Below are 26457 nucleotides of genomic sequence, written 5' to 3' on the forward strand. Positions count from 1 at the left end.
AAAAAGATGAGAGGCGTCTGTAATTTACATCATAGGTAGACCTCAACTATGGGAGACAAACTGAGAAAAAAAAAATCCAGAAAATCATATTGTCTGTTTTTTTAACATTTTATTTGCATATTATGGTGGAAAATAAGTATTTGGTCAGAAACAAACAATCAAGATTTCGGGCTCTCACAGACCTGTAACTTCTTCTTTAAGAGTCTCCTCTTTCCTCCACTCATTACCTGTAGTAATGGCACCTGTTTAAACTTGTTATCAGTATAAAAAGACACCTGTGCACACCCTCAAACAGTCTGACTCCAAACTCCACTATGGTGAAGACCAAAGAGCTGTCAAAGGACACCAGAAACAAAATTGTAACCCTGCACCAGGCTGGGAAGACTGAATCTGCAATAGCCAACCAGCTTGGAGTGAAAAAATCAACAGTGGGAGCAATAATTAGAAAATGGAAGACAAACAAGACCATAAAATAATCTCCCTTGATCTGGGGCTCCACGCAAAATCCCACCCCGTGGGGTCAGAATGATCACAAGAACGGTGAGCAAAAATCCCAGAACCACGCGGGGGGACCTAGTGAATGAACTGCAGAGAGCTGGGACCAATGTAACAAGGCCAAGGCCTACCATAAGTAACACACTACGCCACCATGGACTCAGATCCTGCAGTGCCAGACGTGTCCCACTGCTTAAGCCAGTACATGTCCGGGCCCGTCTGAAGTTTGCTAGAGAGCATTTGGATGATCCAGAGGAGTTTTGGGAGAATGTCCTATGGTCTGATGAAACCAAACTGGAACTGTTTGGTAGAAATACAACTTGTCGTGTTTAGAGGAAAAAGAATACTGAGTTGCATCCATCAAACACCATACCTACTGTAAAGCATGAAGACACAAAAGAGAATAGTAAAACCAAAAACACTCAGTTTGAAAAAATGTTGCAGTAATCCGCAAGTGCTAGTAAAAGATGTAAAAAACAGGGTATTTGGTTGATACGTTTTTTGCAAAAAATGTATACTAAGCTGCTCTACCAATCTTCACGGTATACTCTTATCAGAGCAGTCCTAACTAATGTATGCAATCCCTATCTGATGTATTTAAAAACCTGATCATCTGTATATAACCTGTGTGAACAGGGTTCAGAGAGGAAAAATCCATGTGTGCATACAGGGTAGAACAGCTTTTGTGCAGATAGCCCAAGAGGAGTGGTAAGGGTATACCATGAAGATTGGTAGAGCAGCTTAGTATACATTTTTTGCAAAAAACGTATCAACCAAATACCCTGTTTTTTACATCTTTTACTAGCACTTGCGGATTACTGCAACATTTTTTCAAACTGAGTGTTTTTGGTTTTACTATTCTCTTTTGTGTCTTCAGGTTTCTTGGTGGTGTGTGAACATGATCATACAGACTTGTTCACTGTGCAAGTAGCCCATGTGTTCCTGTTTCCATAATTGTTCTCTTGTGTCTACAAGACTGGGGAGTTCCACCACTCCTCTTGGGCTATCTGCACAAAAGCTGTTCTACCCTGTATGCACACATGGATTTTTCCTCTCTGAACCCTGTTCACACAGGTTATATACAGATGATCAGGTTTTTAAATACATCAGATAGGGATTGCATACATTAGTTAGGACTGCTCTGATAAGGGTATACCGTGAAGATTGGTAGAGCAGCTTAGTATACATTTTTTGCAAAAAACGTATCAACCAAATACCCTGTTTTTTACATCTTTTACTAGCACTTGCGGATTACTGCAACATTTTTTCAAACTGAGTGTTTTTGGTTTTACTATTCTCTTTTGTGTCTTCAGGTTTCTTGGTGGTGTGTGAACATGATCATACAGACTTGTTCACTGTGCAAGTAGCCCATGTGTTCCTGTTTCCTACTGTAAAGCATGGTGGTGGAAACATCATGCTTTGGGGCTGTTTCTCTGCAAAGGGGCCAGGACGACTGATCCGGGTACATGAAAGAATGAATGGGGCCATGTATCGTGTTGCCAAGCGAAAAGCCAAAAACATCACTGCTCTAGAGGAGATCTGCATGGAGGAATGGGCCAACATACCAACAACAGTGTGTGGCAACCTTGTGAAGACTTACAGAAAACGTTTGACCTCTGTCATTGCCAACAAAGGATATATTACAAAGTATTGAGATGAAATTTTGTTTCTGACCAAATACTTATTTTCCACCATAATATGCAAATAAAATGTTAAAAAAACAGACAATGTGATTTTCTGGATTTTTTTTTTCTCAGTTTGTCTCCCATAGTTGAGGTCTACCTATGATGTAAATTACAGACGCCTCATATCTTTTTAAGTGGTGGAACTTGCACTATTGCTGACTGACTAAATACTTTTTTGCCCCACTGTATATGACAGAAAATTACCAAAAGTAATAATTTTTTAAAAATGATTATTTATATAGCACTATTATTTCCATTGCGCTGTACATGAGAAAGGGGTTACGTACAGAGTTATCGATATCGTTACAGTAAACAAATTTACAATGACAGACTGACACCATTCTAAAAACTGCACCCCTCAAGGTGCTCAAAACAATTCTCAGAGAGCCCCTTTAAGTGATGATTAGACCCTCATACTGCAGTTGATATAAAAATCATTGGTGATCATACATTAACTTTTTTCTGGTATATATGGAAGGCTAATTTCCTTTTATGATGACTATACAGTGATCAGAGTCTTTGTCTGTCTACACGCGGGCACACTGTGAATTGGGTGCACCTGCGCTGTTAGCCTGTCTCTATTTTTGACAGTGGCGGCACTCCACGCATGTGTGATGGGGCGTTGCTGATTGGATGGATGCACACATGCGCCGTGCCTGAACAATGAAATACGATGGACTTCCTCTTAAGCTGGCATTTGAGGCCTCTGCCTCATGTTGTAATCATCGTGTCCAGATACACTTTAGATCCTGCAGTAACACTATTGGCCCCCTGATGAATATGTACTGAGAGGGGAAACATGGTGAGGCATGACGTGTGGATTGGCAACAATGGGAGGATACATGTTTTCAGATTAGGATGTTCATTTGTCTATCTTTACTATATGCAGTTAGGTCTTAGAAATATTTGGACAGTGACCGAATATTTGTAATTTTGGGCTCTGCATGCCACTATATATTTTTTGGCTCTGCCAATGTAACATGGCACCCTCAAACTTGTGCAGCAAAATCTGCACTGTAAGGCCCCTTTCACACATCAGTTTTTTGCCATCAGTCGCAATCCGTCGAATTTTGAAAAAAACAGATCCGGCGACTCATGCTGCCAGATCTGTTTTTTTCTCATAGACTTGTATTAGCAATGGACTGTGACAGATGGCCTCACGTTTCATCCGTCGTTCACTGGATCCATCAAAAATTGTTTGTCCGGTGGCCGGAGACAACATTTTTTGGGTATTCCAAAAAAATGGACGTCGCCGTCCGTCGTTTGCTAGAATGGAAGTCTAATGTGCCAGATCCATTTTTTAAACTGAGCATGCTCCAATCCAATTAGCCAGATCCGCTAGTCGGATCTGTCTAAAAAACGGATCTGTTGCATTAGTTTTTTCACAATCTGCGACGGATCCGTCAATCCGTCGAGCCAACGGATTGGGACTGACGGCAAAAAACTGATGTGTGAAAGGGGCCTAATATGGCGCTACTTCCCTTCTGAGCTTTGCACTGTGCCTCAAACATTTTTTGACCACATGTGGGATATCGGCGTACTCCAGATAAATGCCACAACAAATTGTATGGAGCAATTTCTCCTGTTACAGGGGTCTATATGACAGAAAATATCCAAAAGTGACTCCATTCTAAAATCTGCACTCCTCAAGATGCACAAAACCACGTTCAAGAAGTTTATTAACCCTTCAATTGCTTTCCAGGAATTAATGGAATGTGGAAGGAAAAAATAAACATCTAACTTTTTTCACAAAAAATTTAGTTTACACCGAAATTTTTATATATTCAAAGGGTATCAGGGAATGGACTCTAAAATTAGTTGTGCAATTTCTTATGAGCATGCCGATGCCCCATATGTAGAGGAAAACCGCTGTTTGGGTGCATGGCAGAGCTCGGGAATGCAAAATTTCCTGGAATTATTTGCGGACGCCATGTTGCATTTGGAGAGCCCCTGATATGCCTAAACAGTGGAAACCCCCCACAAGTGACACGATTTTGGAAACTAGACCCCTCAAGGAACTTATCTAGTTGTGTGGTGAGCACCTTGAATGCCCAGGTGCTTACAGAAGTTTATAACATTGTGCCGCCTTCAAAATAAAGAAAAAAAATCAAATTTTCCCACGAAAATGTTTATTAGCTCCAAATTATGTGTTTTCATAAGGGTAGCAGGAGAAGTTGCACTGTACAATTTGTTGTGCAATTTCTCCTGAGTACGCAGATACCCCATACATGGCGGAAAACTACTGTTTGGGTGCATGGCATAGCTCTGAAAGGAAGGAGTGACGTTTTGGAACTCTGACATTGATGGAATTGTGTACAGGTATCATGTCGTGTTTGAAGAGTCCCTGGTGGAAACAGTGGAAAACCCCCATTAGTGACCCCATTTTGGAAATTAGACCCCTCAAGTAATTTATCTAGATGTGTGGTGATCTCCTTGAACCCCCAGGTGATTCACAGAATTTTACGTTTATCTGTGAAAAAGAAAAAGAAATTCACACAAAACTGTTTTAGCACCAATTTTTTTCATTTTCACAAGGATAATAGGAGAAAAATTAAGCTAAAATTTGTTGTGCAATTTCTCCTGATTACAGCAATACCCCACTACTTTTGAGGCACAGTGTAAAGTTCAGAGGGGAAAAAGCACCATATTGGAGTTCAGATTTTGCTGGTATGGTTTGGGAGTCACATTGGTAGGGCCCCAGACGTCCAAGAATAGAAGAAACCCACCATATATAATTTCATTTTACAAGATTAATTCATCTAGTGGTACACTGATCATATTGACCTGTGCATCACAGATTTTTATACTATTGGGCGGTGAAGAAAGAATAATTAAATTTTTACCAATAAAATGTTTTAGCCCCTAATTTTCCTAAAGGCTAATAGGTAGTGATGAGCGAGTATACTCGTTGCTCGGGTTTTCCTGAGCATGCTCAGGTGGTCTTCGAGTATTTGTGACTGCTTGGAGATTTTGTTTTCCTTGCCACAGATGCATGATTTGCGGCTGCTAGACAGCTTGATTACATGTGGGGATTTCCTAGCAACCAGGCAACCCCCACATATACTCAGGCTGGCTAGCAGCTGTATATCATGCAGCTGCGGCAAGGAAAACTAAATCTCCGAGCAGTCACAAACACTCAGAGACCACCCGAGCGTGCTCGGGAAAACCCGAGCAACTAGTATACTCGCTCATCACTACTAATAGGCTTCGTCTCAAAGGGGTTAACTGAGGTCCATTATATCCTGTTTTCACCTTAATGACCAGGCCAATTTTTACAATCCTGACCACTTTTCAAACTTTTAATTTTTATGCCCTTAAATCAGAGTCATATCGCACAAAATAGTTAATAAATAACATTTCCCACATGTCTACTGTACATCAGCACAATTTTGGAAACATTATTTTTTTTGTTAGGAAGTTATAAGGGTTAAAAGTTGACCAGCGATTTCTTATTTTTACAACAAAATTTGCAAAACCATTTTTTTAGGGACCACCTCACACTTGAAGTGACTTTGAGGGGCCTACACTGTGTGCAGAATTATTAGGCAAGTTGTATTTTGATCACGTGATACTTTTTATACATGATGTCCTAACTCCAAGCTGTTAAGACTTGAGAGCCAACTATCAATTAAGTAAATCAGGTGATGTCCATCTCTGTAATGAGGAGGGGTGTTGTCTAATGACATCAAAACCCTATATAAGGTGTGCATAATTATTAGGCAACTTCCTTTCCTTTGGCAAAATGGGTCAGAAGAGAGATTTGAGGGGCTCTGAAAAGTCCAAAATTGTGAGATGTCTTGCAGTGGGATGCAGCAGTCTTGAAATTGCCACACTTTTGAAGTGTGATCACCGAACAATCAAGCGTTTCATAGCAAATAGCCAACAGGGTCGCAAGAAGCGTGTTGGGCAAAAAAGGCGCAAAATAACTGCCCATGAATTGAATTGAGGAAAATCAAGCGTGTAGCTGCCAAGATGTCATTTACCACCAGTTTTGACATATTTCAGAGCTGCAACGTTACTGGAGTAACAAAAAGCACAAGTTGTGCGATACTCAGGTACATGGCCAAGGTAAGGAAGGCTGAAAAACAACCTCCTTTGAACATGAAACATAACATAAAACATCAAGACTGGGCCAAGAAATATCTTAAGACTGACTTTTCAAAGGTTTTATGGCTGATGAAATGAGAGTGACTCTGGCCCATCAAGAGTCTGGATCAGTAAAGGGCAGAGAGCTCCACTCCGACTCAGGCGCCAGCAAGGTGAAGGTGGGGTACTGGTATGGGCTGGTATCATCAGAATGAACTCGTGGGGCCTTGTCGGGTTGAGGATGGAGTGAAGCTCAACTCCCAGACCTACTGACAGTTTCTGGAAGAGAAATTCGTCAAGCAGTGGTGCAGGAAGAAGTCGGTATCATTAAAGAAAAACATGATTTTCATGCAGGACAATGCTCCATCACATGCCTCCAACTACTCCACAGTGTGGCTTGCCAGTAAAGGTCTCAAAGAAGAAAAAATAATGACATGACCCCTTTGTTTACCTGATCTGAACCCCATAGAGAACCTGCAGTCCCTCATAAAATGTGAGATCTACAGCTAATTAAAGCTGCCAAAAAGGAAACAGAGAAGCACATTGCTAAGGAGAGTAAAACTAATCCCAAACTGTTCTTCAACTATATCAATAGTAAAAGAATAAAAACTGAAAATGTAGGCCCCTTAAAAAATAGTGAGGAAAGAATGGTTGTAGATGACGAGGAAAAAGCTAACATATTAAACACCTTCTTCTCCACGGTATTCACGGTGGAAAATGAAATGCTAGGTGAAATCCCAAGAAACAATGAAAACCTTATATTAAGGGTCACCAATCTAACCCAAGAAGAGGTGCGAAACCGGCTAAATAAGATTAAAATAGATAAATCTCCGGGTCCGGATGGCATACACCCACGAGTACTAAGAGAACTAAGTAATGTAATAGATAAACCATTATTTCTTATTTTTAGGGACTCTATAGCGACAGGGTCTGTTCCGCAGGACTGGCGCATAGCAAATGTGGTGCCAATATTTAAAAAGGGCTCTAAAAGTGAACCTGGAAATTATAGGCCAGTAAGTCTAACCTCTATTGTTGGTAAAATATTTGAAGGGTTTCTGAGGGATGTTATTCTGGATTATCTCAATGAGAATAACTGTTTAACTCCATATCAGCATGGGTTTATGAGAAATCGCTCCTGTCAAACCAATCTAATCAGTTTTTATGAAGAGGTAAGCTATAGGCTGGACCACGGTGAGTCATTGGACGTGGTATATCTCGATTTTTCCAAAGCGTTTGATACCGTGCCGCACAAGAGGTTGGTACACAAAATGAGAATGCTTGGTCTGGGGGAAATTGTGTGTAAATGGGTTAGTAACTGGCTTAGTGATAGAAAGCAGAGGGTGGTTATAAATGGTATAGTCTCTAACTGGGTCGCTGTGACCAGTGGGGTACCGCAGGGGTCAGTATTGGGACCTGTTCTCTTCAACATATTCATTAATGATCTGGTAGAAGGTTTACACAGTAAAATATCGATATTTGCAGATGATACAAAACTATGTAAAGCAGTTAATACAAGAGAAGATAGTATTCTGCTACAGATGGATCTGGATAAGTTGGAAACTTGGGCTGAAAGGTGGCAGATGAGGTTTAACAATGATAAATGTAAGGTTATACACATGGGAAGAAGGAATCAGTGTCACCATTACACACTGAATGGGAAACCACTGGGTAAATCTGACAGGGAGAAGGACTTGGGGATCCTAGTTAATGATAAACTTACTTGGAGCAGCCAGTGCCAGGCAGCAGCTGCCAAGGCAAACAGGATCATGGGGTGCATTAAAAGAGGTCTGGATACACATGATGAGAGCATTATACTGCCTCTGTACAAATCCCTAGTTAGACCGCACATGGAGTACTGTGTCCAGTTTTGGGCACCGGTGCTCAGGAAGGATATAATGGAACTAGAGAGAGTACAAAGGAGGGCAACAAAATTAATAAAGGGGATGGGAGAACTACAATACCCAGATAGATTAGCGAAATTAGGATTATTTAGTCTAGAAAAAAGACGACTGAGGGGCGATCTAATAACCATGTATAAGTATATAAGGGGACAATACAAATATCTCGCTGAGGATCTGTTTATACCAAGGAAGGTGACGGGCACAAGGGGGCATTCTTTGTGTCTGGAGGAGAGAAGGTTTTTCCACCAACATAGAAGAGGATTCTTTACTGTTAGGGCAGTGAGAATCTGGAATTGCTTGCCTGAGGAGGTGGTGATGGCGAACTCAGTCGAGGGGTTCAAGAGAGGCCTGGATGTCTTCCTGGAGCAGAACAATATTGTATCATACAATTAGGTTCTGTAGAAGGACGTAGATCTGGGGATTTATTATGATGGAATATAGGCTGAACTGGATGGACAAATGTCTTTTTTCGGCCTTACTAACTATGTTACTATGTTACTATGTTACAGGGAGGGAAAACAGTACACCTCTGGGACCAGTGTCTGGGAGGCTGTGGTGGCTGCTGCACGCAATGTTGATCGTAAACAGATCAAGCAACTGACAGAATCTATGGATGGAAGGCTGTTAGTGTCATCATAAATAGTGCACAGTAATAGTTACCTGCACAAAACAGATACAGTGGGGAAAAAAAGTATTTAGTCAGTCAGCAATAGTGCAAGTTCCACCACTTAAAAAGATAAGAGGCGTCTGTAATTTACATCATAGGTAGACCTCAACTATGGGAGACAAACTGAGAAAAAAAAATCCAGAAAATCACATTGTCTGTTTTTTTATAATTTTATTTGCATTTTATGGTGGAAAATAACTATTTGGTCAGAAACAAACAATCAAGATTTCTGGCTCTCACAGACCTGTAACTTCTTCTTTAAGAGTCTCCTCTTTCCTCCACTCATTACCTGTATTAATGGCACCTGGTTAAACTTGTTATCAGTATAAAAAGACACCTGTGCACACCCTCAAACAGTCTGACTCCAAACTCCACTATGGTGAAGACCAAAGAGCTGTCAAAGGACACCAGAAACAAAATTGTAGCCCTGCACCAGGCTGGGAAGACTGAATCTGCAATAGCCAACCAGCTTGGAGTGAAGAAATCAACAGTGGGAGCAATAATTAGAAAATGGAAGACATGCAAGACCACTGATAATCTCCCTCGATCTGGGGCTCCACGCAAAATCCCACCCCGTGGGGTCAGAATGATCACAAGAACGGTGAGCAAAAATCCCAGAATCACGCGGGCGGACCTAGTGAATGAACTGCAGAGAGCTGGGACCAATGTAACAAGGCCTACCATAAGTAACACACTACGCCACCATGGACTCAGATCCTGCAGTGCCAGACGTGTCCCACTGCTTAAGCCAGTACATGTCCGGGCCCGTCTGAAGTTTGCTAGAGAGCATTGGATGATCCAGAGGAGTTTTGGGAGAATGTCCTATGGTCTGATGAAACCAAACTGGAACTGTTTGGTAGAAACACAACTTGTCGTGTTTGGAGGAAAAAGAATACCGAGTTGCATCCATCAAACACCATACCTACTGTAAAGCATGGTGGTGGAAACATCATGCTTTGGGGCTGTTTCTCTGCAAAGGGGCCAGGACGACTGATCCGGGTACATGAAAGAATGAATGAGGCCATGTATCGTGAGATTTTGAGTGCAAACCTCCTTCCATCAGCAAGGGCATTGAAGATGAAACGTGGCTGGGTCCTTCAACATGACAATGATCCAAAGCACACCGCCAGGGCAACGAAGGAGTGGCTTCATAAGAAGCATTTCAAGGTCCTGGAGTGGCCTAGCCAGTCTCCAGATCTCAACCCTATAGAAAACCTTTGGAGGGAGTTGAAAGTCCGTGTTGCCAAGCGAAAAGCCAAAAACATCACTGCTCTAGAGAAGATCTGCATGGAGGAATGGGCCAACATACCAACAACAGTGTGTGGCAACCTTGTGAAGACTTACAGAAAACGTTTGACCTCTGTCATTGCCAACAAAGGCTATATTACAAAGTATTGAGATGAAATTTTGTTTCTGACCAAATACTTATTTTCCACCATAATATGCAAATAAAATGTTAAAAAAACAGACAATGTGATTTTCTGGATTTTTTTTTCGCAGTTTGTCTCCCATAGTTGAGGTCTACCTATGATGTAAATTACAGACGCCTCTCATCTTTTTAAGTGGTGGAACTTGCACTATTGCTGACTGACTAAATACTTTTTTGCCCCACTGTATCTTCCTAAGATAGCCAAATCTAAAAAAAACACCCACTCCAACTTCCAAAAATATTAAGCTTTGATATTTATGAGTCTTTTGGGTTGATTGAGAACATAGTTGTTTATCGATAATAAAAATAATCCTCTAAAATACAACTTGCCTAATAATTCTGCACACAGTGTATGTGACAGAAAATACCCCAAAATGACACCATTCTATAAACTGCACCCCTCAAGGTACTCAAAACCACATTCAAGAAGTTTATTAACCCTTCAGGTGCTTCACAGGAATTTTTGGAATGTGGAAGGAAAAAATAAACATTTACTTTCACAAATTTTTTTCCTTTAGACCTAATTTTTTTTTACTTTCGCAAGGGTAACAGGAGAAAATGGACAATACATTTTGTTGTTCAATTTTTCCTGAGTATGCCAATACCCCATAGGTGGGGGAAATTTACTGTTTGGTCACACGGCAGTTCTCAGAAGGGAAGGAGCGCCATTTCACATTTTGAATGTAAAATATGCTGGACTAATTACTGGTTGCCATGTCGCGTTTGGAGAGCCCCTGAGGTGCCTAAACAGTGGAAAGCCCCAACAAGTGACCCCATTTTGGAAACTAGACCGCTTATAGAACTTATCTAGATGTGTATTGAGCACCTTGAACCCACAGGTGCTTCACAGTTTATTGCGTAGAGCCGTGGAAATTTAAAAAAAAAATAAAAATCACATTTCCCAGATAAATCGTTTTTAGTTGCATATTTTGCATTTTCATAAGTGTAAAAACGCAACGTGCAAACAAAGCCTAAAGTGTTATTCCATTGTTTTTATTTTTTTCTCTTTCCTTTATTAGGAATCAGTGTGTAAGTGTCATGACAGTAGTAACATACTCACCAGTCGCCATATTCTCCGGGTTTCATGTCCATTTCTGAACCACGTGCCTGCATTTGTGACTGTATATGCTGCATTATCATTGAAATGGCAGTTTTGATTTTGTATTGCAGCTGTGGACTGGTATAATTTTATTTTGCTATGTCTAGATACTGTATCAATTGTATCCTTAAGTTTTATGGTGTTATCATATATTTTTATATCATGTGATACACATTTTGGGCACAATTTGAGCTACACTCTCCTACTAATATATGAATGACTCCTATGGTATCAATATAGGGACAGATGATGGCAGAGCAGGGAGGCCAGTTTTGAAGCTACATTTAGGGTGCCAACCTCAGAAATTAGGTAGCTAGGTAGGTGTTGGGAATTACTAGGGCTATCTAGTTCTCCCTGTTTATATATCAAACCTAATAGTACCAGTTTCATGTTGTCGGGTGTCCCGGGACCAGGGGCTCCTTCCCTGTCCCTAACACTAGGGGCACCCTCTAGCTCGCCCTGTTCTCCGTATTACTTCTGATGGTGAAGATGCCGGGGCCACTTAGCTTGCCTTAGCTCCTGAATCTGCCCTCAGTCTTTACCCTTCCCCCTACCCAGGGAAGAGGGGAGTACCGTAATACACCAACCAGACTAACAAGGTAATGCAAACAGGGAAAAAGGAAAATACCAATCATACAAATATACTTACACAAACAACAGAGATAAAACACCAGGGAGTGAAGGATGGGGTAAAACCAAAGTAGGAAAAAAAAGGGGATTAGCACACACCGAAAACCTAGCAACAGTCTCAGATAAATCCACCAAAAGTCTTCTCAAACAATAACCACAAACCAACATCTCCTAACCATGCAGCATAAGCTACTCTGGCAATGAGTGCTAGCCAGGGCCCAGAATATATAGTAAAGGGTAGTGAACAGCTGAGAGCCTTAATACAGGAAAGCTTCTAGAGCTCTCAGCTGAGCAAATCAACCCTTGCACTGCTAAAAGAAACTCTACATTGTTTAATATGAAGGTGAAGTTCTTCTAAACAGTGCAGGAGAAGGAGAAATCATACGCTGCAGTCATCTGGCTCCTCTCTGTTACGGTAAACCCCTGACTCCCAGAGTGCATTCTTTTTAAGACATTTGAACATTGGTGTTTTTTGAGGCTTTGGAAATATATTTTAATTATAACAATATGTTTTAAACGGAGATTTTTATTATGTCATTTAACGCACAGTGTACACAGAAAGCTATCAGTCAGTGATGTGGGCAGGGCATTCAGACATTCTGAACTCGACCATATCTGTAGCAGGGAAAACAAAGATCGACCATATCTGTAGCAGGGAAAACAAAGATTGTATCAAAATGACAACAGACCAGCAAGGGACACATCGCTGGAATTAGGGTCTCAGCCCCTATATCATGCTGCTCTCATATTACATAGCAGACATCTGGTGACAGATTTCCTTTATTTTGTATGAAATATTTTTTCCTTCTTTTCTATAGTCTAATCCTGGGTGCAGCCTATAGTTCTGCAATCTGTCCAAAAATACAGCCACTGCTGAGAAGGTGATGTATAATCTGGTGTGGATTTCCCTGGGAATAATAGCTATTGTATGGTTTACATGTATATAAACACAGGATTGTTTGCAGAGACAGACACTTACACTTACTTATCTTTGAAAGCTGAATAATCTGGGCATTCTTGGAGTAAATTGTAGCTGTAAAACAATATAATGAATCCTAATCATGAAACCAGAATTACACTTGTCCGTAAAATAGTATATAACATTCAGTCGATAAAGGTTTTTTTTATTTTTCCAAATACGTATTCAATGCAAATTCAACTTATCAGCTCAATTTTACATGCAGCATTAAAAAAAATAGAAAAATTAAACATCTACAGGCTACATAATATTTTTTTCTTAAACTATCTTTGCCAACATCTGTAAACAGAGTGTCCCAAAAAAAAGATATCAGGGCATCAGAAACAAAGTTAAAACTTGAAGGGGAAAATCAGCAGTTGAATACAGCAAAGTGAATGAGATTTGAACAAACCTCATCCAACACTGCAGAAAATTATTCATCTATATATTAACGAATGGTGCAAATGTTAAATCGGCAGCATATTGATTATTCTACACCACTATTTTACCCTTCTAGTTCCTTTAAGGAAGAGTGTTACTAGCTTTAGCCATAGGGGACAAAGTACAAATTTGTTGATGCTCAAAGTGGCGTGCCCTAGTAGAAGTCAGCTAACCGGGCATGTGCTGCAGGGACAACATACAGTCTGCATACCGTACAGCACATGATTGATGATAACCTGTGCATTGGGGCTATTTACTTTGGATCCGAAGACCAAATTATGGGTTTATGTGACATCACTGTCCCTGGTTCAGTTGTGACAATAAATAGGGGTAGTCTGAGAAGGGAAAGAACTTTATTAATTGTCAACTCATTTTTCTTGTATGCAAAAAATGGTCCAATTTTCTTCAGTGTTTTTATCTTTATCATGAGTGTTTCATTGGTGATTTTCTCATATGAAAAAAAAGTATACTGATTTTTCACAGACACATAGACTTGTAACAGTAATTTTTTTTGTTTAAATATTTTGATTGAATTATACCTTTTTAAAACCAGACAAACGTATATTACAACATATCTATTGGGAAAATGAGGGAAGCGGGATTGTATTGGTAATTTTGATCAGTGACTCGGATCACTACCCCCTGGGGAAATCAGACCACAACCTCAACCTCATACAGTACTATTGTCTCCACCATACCAACCTGTTGTTAGCAAACAACCAGCAACAATAAAACTAATCAGGAAGTGGACTCCAGCAGTGGAGGAGTCTCTACAAGACAGCTTTCTTTTCCAATGTTTTTATTTTCATTTTAGCAACATAACAAGATTCAAGATAGAAGGCATTGTTTGTCATTAGGTAACATATAACATATAATATTCCATATTATAATAGACATTTGACATATAATGGGTCTCTATAAGACTTTGTATTGTTTAATTAACAATTTTAAGCGTATCAAACGCTTCATATCGTTTTAAAGATATAGAAAAAGTACATTCCAATATTTTCATTTTCGTAACAAAACATGACTCCTTTTTATAGGCATTTTTGCCAATATGTAACATAACATACCATATAATATTTTTATATTTAATCATTCTCTATAAAGCTATATTTTGCTTCAATATCAATTTTGGGTATTATAAACGCTTTAGGGTATGTTCACACGTTCAGGATTTCCATCCTTTTTTTTTCAGGACAGTTTTTTTTAAAAACTGCAGCTCTTGGCAGAAAACGCAGGTCCTTTTTTTGGTCCTTTTTTTGTCCTTTTTTGATGCGTTTTTTGATGCGTTTTTTGATGCGTTTTTTGATCCTTTTTTTATGCAGTTTTCTATGCAGAGACTGTGTGTTTCCTAGGAAGCTTTTTAGGGCTAAAATGGCTGAAAATACCCTAACCCTACCCCTAACCCTACCCCTACCCCTAACCCTACCCCTACCCCTACCCCTATTCTAACCTTAGTGAAAAAAAAAAAAAATTCTTAATTTTTTTATTGTCCCTACCAATGGGGGTGACAAAGTGTGGGGGGGTGTCATTTACTATTTTTTTATTTTGATCACTGAGATAGGTTATATCTCAGTGATCAAAATGCACTTTGAAGCGAATCTGCCGGCCGGCAGATTCGGCGGGCGCACTGCGCATGCGCCCGCCATTTTGCAAGATGGCGGCGCCCAGGGAGAAGACGGCCGGACGGACACCGGGACGCCGGGTAAGTATAAGGGGGGGAGATTAGGGCACGGGGGGGGCATCGGAGCACTGGAGGGGGGCATCGGAGCACGGGGGGGGCATCGGAGCACGGGGGGGCGGGATCGGAGCACGGGGGGGCAGCCACACTCCGCCCACGCACTTCCGCCCGCTCCCCCGCACTTCCTGCTGCAGCGGTTCTGCACATCAAATCGCAGTAAAACCCGCAGATATATTTTTGATCTGCGGGTTTTACTGCGATTTTGACCTCACAATGGAGGTCTATGGGTGCAGAACCGCTGCGGTTCAGGAAAAAGAAGTGACATGCTCCTTCTTTTTTGCCGCAGCTATTCTGCGCGGCTTTTTAAACGAAATTACGGACCATGTGCACAGCAGTGACTGTTTTCCATAGGGTTACATTGTTATGTACCCTGCATGGAAAACTGCTGCGGAACCGCAGCGGCAATACCGCTGCAGTTCCGCAGTAAAAAACGCACTGTGTGAACATGGCCTTATATCACTTTATAGATATAAAGTAAAAATAAACTGATATGTACAAAAATAAAGTAAACTTTATGCAACAATTTTTAAGGTACGTATATTAGATATATATCTATGAGAATAGATGTTATGGATATATATTGTCCCAGTGAGACCACTTATTTGTATATTTCACTAGTTGGTTATTCGCTAGGGCGAAGGATAATTCATATGTCCCATGGAGAGATAGTTGTTCTATGATGTCTGAAAATGAAGGAGGGAGATGATGTTTCCAGTTAAAAGCTATGCTGTTTTTTTACTACCAGTAGTATTTGTATAATCATATTCCTTTTATCTAGACTAAGGTCCTCGAGGCCCAGGGAAAGCAAAGCTATATGGGGAGTTAAATTTAGTGGTTTGCCATACATTTTGTCAATAAGGGTAGATATTTGTGTCCAGAGAGGTTTTAGTTTTGGGCAATACCAAAACATGTGAAGGAGGTCCCCTTTAATGCCACATTTTCTCCAACAGGAGGCAGATCCATCTTGGTTAATATGAGCTAATCTTGCTGGAGTATAGTACCAGCGGGTATTTACTTTGAAATGACATTCTTGAAGAGACATAGATAACGTGGAATCATATGTGGAAGACAGAGCGTCCTCCCAATCTTCTCTGGTAAAGGTAGACTGCAGTTCCCTTTCCCACTTGCGTATATAGGGGTGTTTAGGCATTTCCCAATCATGATTAAACCAGTCATAAATATATTTGTGACTCCAAAAGACTCCGTGTTCCGTGTTACTTACTAAGTTTAAGGATGCTTCGGAGAATTTAGGACCCTTCTGGAGAAGTTTTATGACCTGTTCTTTTAACATTACAAATTGTAAAAACGTCGATGAAGGGAGTCTAAACTTATCTTTTAGGTTGCTAAATTTTATGAAAGAGCTACCGTCATAGACATCTCCCAATCTCGTAATTCCCCTTTCTTCCCATAGAGTTGGAAGTGTAATATTGTTACATGTAGAAATAGTGGACAGAGGTATTTTAACCAAGATAGATTTTTTGGATGTTCCCTTTCTTGATCTGGACAATTTTTCCCAAGCATGTATGGTGGCCTGGAATATTGGGTGTGTCGCTGAGTTGAGTTGATGACCAGTTAGTGTTTTTATAGTTAAATTTTTGGGGTGGTTGTTTTTATTTAGAAGGGTTTCCATATCTAACCACGCTGGGGGTTTTGATACTGTTAGCCAGAATCTGCTTTGTTTTATCAAGGATGTATAATAATGGGCAGCTATATTGGGAATCCCCAAGCCCCCATATGCTCTTTTTTTGTAAGTGATACTTGAGGGTGTCCTGTTTTTTTTTATTCCAAATAAATTTATTAATGATGGTTTGGAGAGATGTAAGGTATGATACCAAAATGGGAAGAGGAATGGCGCTCAGAATGTATAGAATCTTAGGTAGCGTAAAGATTTCTATTGTGAGGACTTTGCCCCACCAGGAGAGGAATTTATGCCCAAAGGTGGTAGTGTCATTATTTATAGTTTTAATTAAGTAATTAATATTATTTGTTACTATGTTGTTTAGATTTTTAGTGATGTTAATCCCTAAATAGGTAAGTTCTTTATTAGCCCAGGTAATGGGGGAAAAAGCTTTAATTTTTTAAATTTGCTCTTCATCTACATTTAAGGGTATGATTTTTGATTTTGTTGCGTATATTTTGAAATGGGAGACATTTGAGAAAGAATCCAGTATCTTGTGAAGTTCTGACATGGAGTTGATAGGGTCTGTTAGGGTGAGAATGATGTCATCAGCAAACATACTTAGGGTACCGTCACACAGTGCCATTTTGATCGCTACGACGGCACGATTCGTGACGTTACATCGTCGCTCGATTATCGCTCCAGCATCGTAGACTGCGGTCACACTTCGCAATGCACGGCGCTGGAGCGATAATTTCATGACGTATTTGCGATGTAGAAGTCGTATGGGACAGTCGTACGGTCATGTCACACAAGACAATTCAGAGCACATTTTGCATAATCTGTGCGTGACATTCACTAGGGGCGTGTTGTGCTGCTAGCTAATGTGCTGATAGGCCATAGGTTCTGTGCACACAATTGGTTGGAAAATTTGTCACCTGAGCGCTATTGTTCCCGATGCCACCTCACAGCTTTCAAAATTTCCTTTCTTCACTTTGTACTTGGACACTTGGTGGACCTGGACGTCGGATTTTGTATTTCCCAGACTATTCCACGCTTTGCACCACAGCTTCGAGGTATGTAAAACCGCTTGGGCGTGGTGGATGGAACGCTGTATGGTCGGCATGAGCGCTTCGTTCCGCCGCTGAAGCGAAGCAGATGGTACGCTGTTGTGACTGGTGGGCTAGAGCATGGCAGATGGAACGCTGTATGGTCGGCATGAGCGCTTCGTTCCGCCGCTGAAGCGAAGCGGATGGTACGCTGTTGTGACTGGTGGGCTAGAGCGTGGCAGATGGAACAATGTGTGGTCAGCATGAGCGCTTTGTGCCGCCGCTGTTTTGAAACGGGTAGTACGCTGTTGTGGCTTATGGTGGGCTAGGGCGTGGCAGATGGAACAATGTATGGTCGGCATGAGCACTTTGTGCGGCTGCTGTAGCGAAGCGGATGGTACGCTGTTTTGGGTTCTGATGGGCTGGGGCGTGGTGGATGGGATTTGCACCACTGCTTGTATGTATGTGGTGGTACGCTGTTTTGGGTTATGATGGCCTAGGGCGTGGCACATGGAACAATGTATGGTCGGCATGAGCGCTTTGTGCGGCTGCTGTAGTGAAGCGGGTGGTACGCTGTTTTGGGTTATGGTGGCCTAGGGCGTGGCAGATGGAACAATGTATGGTCGGCATGAGCGCTTTGTGCGGCTGCTGTAGTGAAGCGGGTGGTACGCTGTTTTGGGTTATGGTGGCCTAGGGCGTGGCAGATGGAACAATGTATGGTCGGCATGAGCGCTTTGTGCGGCTGCTGTAGTGAAGCGGGTGGTACGCTGTTTTGGGTTATGGTGGCCTAAGGCGTGGCAGATGGAACAAGGTATGATCGGCATGAGCGCTTTGTGCGGCTGCTGTAGCAAAGCGGATGGTATGCTGTTTTGGGTTCTGATGGGCTGGGGCGTGGTGGATGGGATTTGCACCGCTGCTTGTATGTATGTGGTGGTACGCTGTTTTGGGTTATGATGGCCTAGGGCGTGGCAGATGGAACAATGTATGGTCGGCATGAGCACTTTGTGCGGCTGCTGTAGTGAAGTGGGTGGTACGCTGTTTTGGGTTATGGTGGCCTAGGGCGTGGCAGATGGAACAATGTATGGTCGGCATGAGCGCTTTGTGCGGCTGCTGTAGTGAAGCGGGTGGTACGCTGTTTTGGGTTATGGTGGCCTAGGGCATGGCAGATGGAACAATGTATGGTCGGCATGAGCGCTTTGTGCAGCTGCTGTAGTGAAGCGGGTGGTACGCTGTTTTGGGTTATGGTGGCCTAGGGCGTGGCACATGGAACAATGTGTGGTCAGCATGAGCGCTTTGTGCCGCCGCTGTTGTGAAACGGGTGGTACGCTGTTGTGGCTTATGGTGGGCTAGGGCGTGGCAGATGGAACAATGTGTGGTCAGCATGAGCGCTTCGTGCCGCCGCTGAAGCAAAGCGGATGGTACACTGGTAAAAGTAGTGTTTAAAGTACTCTTTGTCAAACGCCTAACTTTTTTTAAAATTATTTTTCAGATGTCAAATCGCGTAGAATTTATCCGGGATTTCATAGAGATCTACCAGTCTTTTCCCTGCCTCTGGAAGATTAAATCTCCAGAGTATTGCAACAGGGAAAAGAGGAAGGAGGGATATTCAAAGCTCATTGAATTTTACCATCTCCATGCACCAGAAGAGCAAGCCAACGAAGCGGTTATTAAGAAGAAAATTCAGGCGCTACGCACGGTGTGGAGGAAGGAGCTTAATAAGGTGCTGCACACTACAAAGTCCGGAGCTTCCACGGAAGAGGTGTACGTGCCTAAGCTCTGGTACTTTGAACATATGAATTTTCTTAGGGACCAAGAGGTGCCACGGACATCGACGTGTTTTCGCTCGTTGGCACCTGTGGAACAGACTGTATCAGAGAACCTCATCGAGCAGGACTCTCAAGGGCAACAAGTACCTCTTTGCACTACAGGTTCACCAATGTGTCCTATAATTACATATAATTTATCTGCATTTTCAGTTTTATCCTTCTGATTATCCCATCAATTAGAAGTTATAACACTTTCCTGTACACATAAGTAACCCTGTCGCAGTAAAGTATTATATGGCGACCTTCATAAACCATACCATCTAAACAATATAGAAAATAGTATCGTTTCCAGCTGCAGATAAGTATTCTTGGTGAGACTATTTCGACAATAAAATGTTAATCAGGTTCCCCTAGCAGTCGGAACAGTGTAGTGCAAAGTAAGAAATAAATGGGAATGTTAAATAATATTACTAATATAAACATATATTACGACCTTAGTTTGTATTGGCGAGAGGGGGTTTCCAATCCCTTGATGTTATTATTTTGTCTGACCATTTGTGCAAGGGGCTCCATGGCTAAGATAAAAAGGAGTGGGGATAAGGGACATCCCTGCTTTGTACCATTTGTTATAGCGAAGGAGGGAGATACATGATTGTTAGCAACGATTTTTGCTCTAGGGTTGGAGTAGAGGGCCATAATTGTAGTAATAAAGGAATTATCAAACCCAAATTTGATCAGGGTCTGTCGTAGAAAGCCCCACCCCAGACGGTCAAAAGCTTTTTGTGCGTCTAGAGAGACAATCAGGGTGCTTTGTTTTGTTTGATTAGCTATTTTGATGGCGTTGATGATTCTCCTGGTACCGTCTGAAGCTTGGCGACCCACGACAAACCCGATCTGGTCATTATTTATTAAGGTGGGAAGTATCAGATTAAGCCTATTAGCTAGAATTTTGGCATATATTTTGATGTCGCAATTGATTAAGGAAATGGGTCTAAAATTGGCAATGTTTTCAGGGTTATCTTTGAGCTTGGGAATTAAAACAATAGAAGCTTTGAGCATTTCAGTAGGGAAGGTACCCAAGGATGAGGCCATGTTAAATGATTGCAAGAGATGGGGGGAGAGAGTTTTGTAGAAAGTTCTATAATAATCGTTGCCAAAGCCATCGGGACCTGGGGATTTTGATGGCTTTAGTTGCTTAATACAATCCTCTATCTTCTCTAAATCAAAGGGAGCTGATAGGATTGACTTGTCTTCCATTGTTATTTTTGGGAGGTTGATTGAAGAAAGGATTGAGGTTATGGCATCTTGGTGGAGTTGGGAGGGTTTTTTGGGGGGTGTGATGTTATATAGCTTCTCGTAGAATTTTGCAAATTCATTTACTATGTCTTGGGGGTGGGATAGTGTTGTTCCTTTTTGAATTTTTTTATTTTGTCAATTCTGTTATGGAGCCTTCTTTTTTAATGCGATTGCACATAAATTTAGTGGGCTTGTTTAAAGATGTATACAATTTATATTTAGAGTTTTTGACTGTTGCTTCATAAGGGGAGAATAATAGTAATTTTAGGTCTTGTGTCAATTTCGATATTTCAGACTGTAACATAGAAGAAGGGGAGGGGAGTGCAATTTGTTCATTCATTTTATTTTTTAGAAGAGATTGGATTCTTTCTTGTTTCCGCCCTTTTTTCTTTCTTTTTTCTGGAAGAAATCTGGATCAGCAAACCTCTAATCACTGCGTTGTGGGCACACCATCTAATGATGGGGTTAGTGGAGTCAGAACAATTTTCATTTCTCAGGGTAAGCTGGGCCTTATGGTCCCCATCTCCCTTCAGCTTGCTTATTTTTGCTAACTTCACCTTATCAGGGTACTAACCCAAGATAGTTGCTATACTATAGCATTGCTTCTCAGGGCTTGCTGCACCCTGTGGTACTCCTAACAAAAGATCTGCAGGTCATCTGCTGTACTAAATCACACTTGGGCTGTGGAATAACAAGTACCCTCTCACCCCTGATACAGGAGTACTATAAACAGCACTGGCAAGGCCTTTGGTAGCAGGCCATATGTTTAAACTACAGCAGCGTTTTTCAGGGCTTGCTGCGCCCTGTGGTACCCCCCCTTTTCACAGTCTTCCAACAAAGGAACTGGACATTTGCTATACTAAACCTCCCTGGGGCTTTGGGAAAACAAATACCCTCTCTCCCCTGATATAGGAGTACTATAAACAGTCCGTAGCAAGGACTTTGGTATCAGGCCACACGTTTATACTACAGCGGTGTTTATCAGGACTTGCTGTGCCTTGTGCTACCCCTCTTTCCACAGTCTGCATTCCAACAAAGAAATTGGTAAATCCCCCTTCCTTGGGGCTGTGGGAAAACAAATACCCTCTCACCCCTGATACAGGAGCACTATAAACAGACCTTGGCAAGGCCTTTGGTATAAGGCCACAAGTTTATACTACAGCAACGTTTTTCAGAGCTTGCTGCGCCTTGTGGTTCCCCTTCCTCCACAGTCTTCTCAGACTAGAGAATTCTTTTACATCTACTGTACTCTCTCTACAGGCTCCTGACCCTAACCTCTGGAGAGGTAGATTACTACTGAATACACTTGCTTAAATTCTTCTTTATTTTTGTTGCAATATATTTTCTTTTCTTTTCTTCCCTCCTGTCAGTACTCTGCTATTTCTCAACAGGTTTAAATATCTGTGTAAGTTCTGTAAGCATATTTACCTCAGATAGAGGGTCAACCTGAAAGTATGGACTCATCTTAGTCCAACAAAAGAAAAGAACGAGAGGAGGAGAGACAAAAAATCTCCACATCCTCTCAAGGAACAGAACAAGGGGAAGAAGATTACTCCAGCTTTAGTGACTCTTCCCCTAACACAAGTCCACTAAAAAATAAACTCAAGTTAGACAATGACCAAGATACAACCCCACCGAACTTATTGGCCACAAACCCCAATCAAATCTCCCTCAGCAACAACACTAGTACTGAGGCATATATACTTAATCTAGCTAACAAAATAAACGAAAATATGTTAAAAAGCTTCGACATCCAAGCCAAACGGTTTGAAACCTCTCTTGAACAACTTAACATAAAAATCTCTGATCACGAAACAAGAATTGATGCAGTAGAAAAAACTACTACAAAATCCTCCAATATTATCCATGATCTATCTTCAGAGGTCAAAAGGCTAAAAATCAAATTGGCTGACATAGAAGACCGTAATCGCAGGAATAACGTAAAAATCCGAGGTATTCCGGAACATATCCACAAAGACAAACTCTTAAACTATGTAAAATCCATCTTTAAAAAAGCTACTCCTACTCTATCAGACTCAGATCTAATCAGATAGAATCCACAGACTCCCAAAACCCTAAAAAATTGCACCAGATATCCCCAGAGATGTAATTCTCAGGATTCATTTCTACAACACCAAGGAAAGAATATTGCAATACTTAAAAAATGAAAAAACCTTTCCAGAGCCTTATAACCACCTCAAAATATTTGCGGACTTGTTCAAGGAGACACTGGATTCCAGGAAAACGTTTAATGCTATTACCTCCACACTCAGACACAAAAATATCCCATATAGATGGGGATTCCCTCTCAAACTCATAGTTTTTTCAAATGGAAAAACCATTCCAATCTTCACACCTGAAGAAGGCCAAAAATGTATTGCCTCATTAAAAGACATCCCCTCACATAGAGGTTGAAAATACATAGGACATGGTCATGATCTTGTCTTTGAACTTTCGGTTTAGATAATTCATTCATCATAAGCTGTTATTACATATGGTTTGCTTCCCTATACAAGAGGTTAATTTTCTTCTTCCTCAGTTCCCGTTTAGTTCATACCCCCAGGAAGAAGATATATCCCACTGTGAGTGGGTTCTTTGTATTAAACAAACTTCTCAATTGTTGGTGTGTTCTATACACCCCATTTTTGAATTGTAAATATTTAATTCGTTTATAGGTGTACCACATACACCTTAATTCTTGATCAATAGAGGTACGTTCTAGTATTGACCAGTGAGACTTTTATTTCTACTTTAACTTCCACTTTCCCCAACTCTTTCTACACAAGACACTATAAACATGAACCTTAAAATCATGACATACAATATTAACCCCTTAGTGACAGAGCCAATTTGGTACTTAATGACCGGGCCAATTTTTGCAATTCTGACCACTGTCACTTTATGAGGTTATAACTCTGGAACGCTTCAACGGATCCCGCTGATTCTGAGATTGTTTTTTCGTGACATATTGTACTTCATGTTAGTGGTAACATTTCTTCGATATTACTTGCGATTATTTATGAAAAAAACGGAAATATGGCAAAAAATTTTAAAATTTTGCAATTTTCAAACTTTGTATTTTTATGCCCTTAAATCAGAGAGATATGTCACGAAAAATAGTTAATAAATAACATTTCCCACATGTCTACTTTACATCAGCACAATTTTGGAAACAAAATTTTTTTTTGTTAGGGAGTTATAAGGGTTAAAAGTTGACCAGCAATTTCTCATTTTTACAACACCATTTTTTTTTAGGGACCACATCACATTTGAAGTCATTTTGAGGGGTCTATATGATAGAAAATAATGAAGTGTGACACCATTCTAAAAACTACACCCCTCAAGGTTCTCAAAACCACATTGAAGAAGTTTATTAACCCTTTACGTGCTTCACAGGAACTGAAACAATGTGGAAGGAAAAAATGAACATTTAACTTTTTTTTGCAAACATCTTAATTCAGAACCATTTTTTTATTTTCACAAGTGTAAAAACAGAAATGTAACCATAAATTTTGTTATGCGATTTCTCCTGAATACGCCAATACCCCATATGTGGGGGTAAACCACTTTTTGGGCGCACCGCAGAACTTAGAAGTGAAGGAGCGCCGTTTTACTTTTTCAATGCAGAATTGTCTGGAATTGAGATTGGACACCATGTCACGTTTAGAGAGCCCCTGATGTGCCTAAACAGTGGAAACCCCCCCACAAGTGACACCATTTTGGAAACTAGACCCCTTAAGGAACTTATCTAGATGTGTGGTGAGCACTTTGAACCCCCAAGTGCTTCACAGAAGTTTATAACGTAGAGCCGTGAAAATAAAAAATCACTTTTGTTTACACAAAAATGATCTTTTCGCCCACAAATTCTTATTTTCACAAGGGTAGCAGGAGAAATTAGACCACAAAAGTTGTTGTGCGATTTCTCCTGAATACGTTGATACCCCATATGTGAGGGTAAACCACTGTTTGGGTGCACCGCAGAGCTTGGAAGTGAAGGAGCGCCATTTTACTTTTTCAATGTAGAATTGGCTGGAATTGAGATTGGACGCCATGTCGCGTTTGGAGAGCCCCTGATGTGCCTAAACAGTAGAAACCCCCCACAAGTGACCCCATTTTGGAAACTAGACCCCTTAAGGAACTTATCTAGATGTGTGGTGAGCACTTTGAACCCCCATGTGCTTCACAGAAGTTTATAATGTAGAGCCGTGAAAAAAAAAAATCGCATTTTTTCTACAAAAATGATCTTTTTGCCCACAAATTTTTATTTTCACAAGGGTAACAGGAGAAATTAGACCACAAAAGTTGTTGTGCAATTTCTCCTGAGTACGCTGATACCCTATATGTGGGGGTAAACCACTGTTTGGGCGCACAGCAGAGCTTGGAAGAGAAGGAGTGCCGTTTTACTTTTTCAATGTAGAATTGGCTGGAATTGAGATTGTACGCCATGTCGCGTTTGGAGAGCCCCTGATGTGCCTAAACAGTAGATATCCCCCACAAGTGACCCCATTTTGGAAACTAGACCCCCCATGGAACTTATCTAGATGTGTGGTGAGAACTTTGAATGCCCAAGTGCTTCACAGAAGTTTAGAATGCAGAGTCGTGAAAATAAAAAATATTTTTTTTTCTACAAAAAAGATTTTTTAGCCCCCAAGTTTTTATTTTCACAAGGGTAACAAGAGAAATTGGACCCCAAATGTTGTTGTCCAATTTGTCCTGAGTATGCTGGTACCCCATATGTGGGGGTAAACCACTGTTTGGGCGCACGGCAGAGCTCGGAAGGAAGGAGCGCCGTTTTGGAATGCAGACTTTGATAGAATGGTCTGCGGGCATTATGTTGCGTTTGCAGAGCCCCTGATGTACCTAACCAGTAGAAACCCTCCACAAGTGACCCCATTTTGGAAACTAGACCCCCCAAGGAACTTATCTAGATGTGTGGTGAGAACTTTGAATGCCCAAGTGCTTCACAGAAGTTTAGAATGCAGAGTCGTGAAAATAAAAAATATTTTTTTTTTCACAAAAAAGATATTGTAGCCCCCAAGTTTTTTTTCACAAGGGTAACAGGAGAAATTGGACCACTAAAGTTGTTGTCCAATTTATCCTGAGTATGCTGATGCCCCATATGTGGGGGTAAACCACTGTTTGGGCGCATGGCAGAGCTCGGAAGGGAAGGAGCGCCGTTTTGGAATGCAGACTTTGATAGAATGGTCTGTGGGCATTATGTTGCGATTGCAGAGCCCCTGATGTACCTAAACTGTAGTAACCCCCCACAAGTGACCCCATTTTGGAAACTAGACCCCCCAAGGAACTTATCTAGATGTGTGGTGAGAACTTTGAATGCCCAAGTGCTTCACAGAAATTTAGAATGCAGAGTCGTGAAAATAAAAAATATTTTTTTTTTCACAAAAAAGATATTGTAGCCCCCAAGTTTTTATTTTCACAAGGGTAACAGGAGAAATTGGACCACTAAAGTTGTTGTCCAATTTATCCTGAGTATGCTGATGCCCCATATGTGGGGGTAACCCACTGTTTGGGCGCACGGCAGAGCTCAGAAGGGAGGGAGCACCATTTGACTTTTTGAGCGCAATATTGGCTG

The 26457-nt window shown here is 41.1% G+C and overlaps 1 long non-coding RNA gene across 1 annotated transcript in view; it reads right to left on the reverse strand.

Annotated features, from left to right (window-relative positions):
- The window catches only part of LOC138657810 (uncharacterized), a 438853-nt gene that overhangs the window by 2716 nt on the left and 409680 nt on the right, over positions 1 to 26457 (reverse strand). The window contains exon 10 of the long non-coding RNA XR_011317198.1: positions 12972 to 13025. This is a non-coding gene — a long non-coding RNA (uncharacterized lncRNA). The remainder of the gene's footprint in view (positions 1 to 12971; positions 13026 to 26457) is intronic.

This window comes from Ranitomeya imitator, chromosome 1, assembly GCF_032444005.1.
Source record: "Ranitomeya imitator isolate aRanImi1 chromosome 1, aRanImi1.pri, whole genome shotgun sequence".
Classification (NCBI taxonomy): Eukaryota; Metazoa; Chordata; class Amphibia; order Anura; family Dendrobatidae; genus Ranitomeya; species Ranitomeya imitator.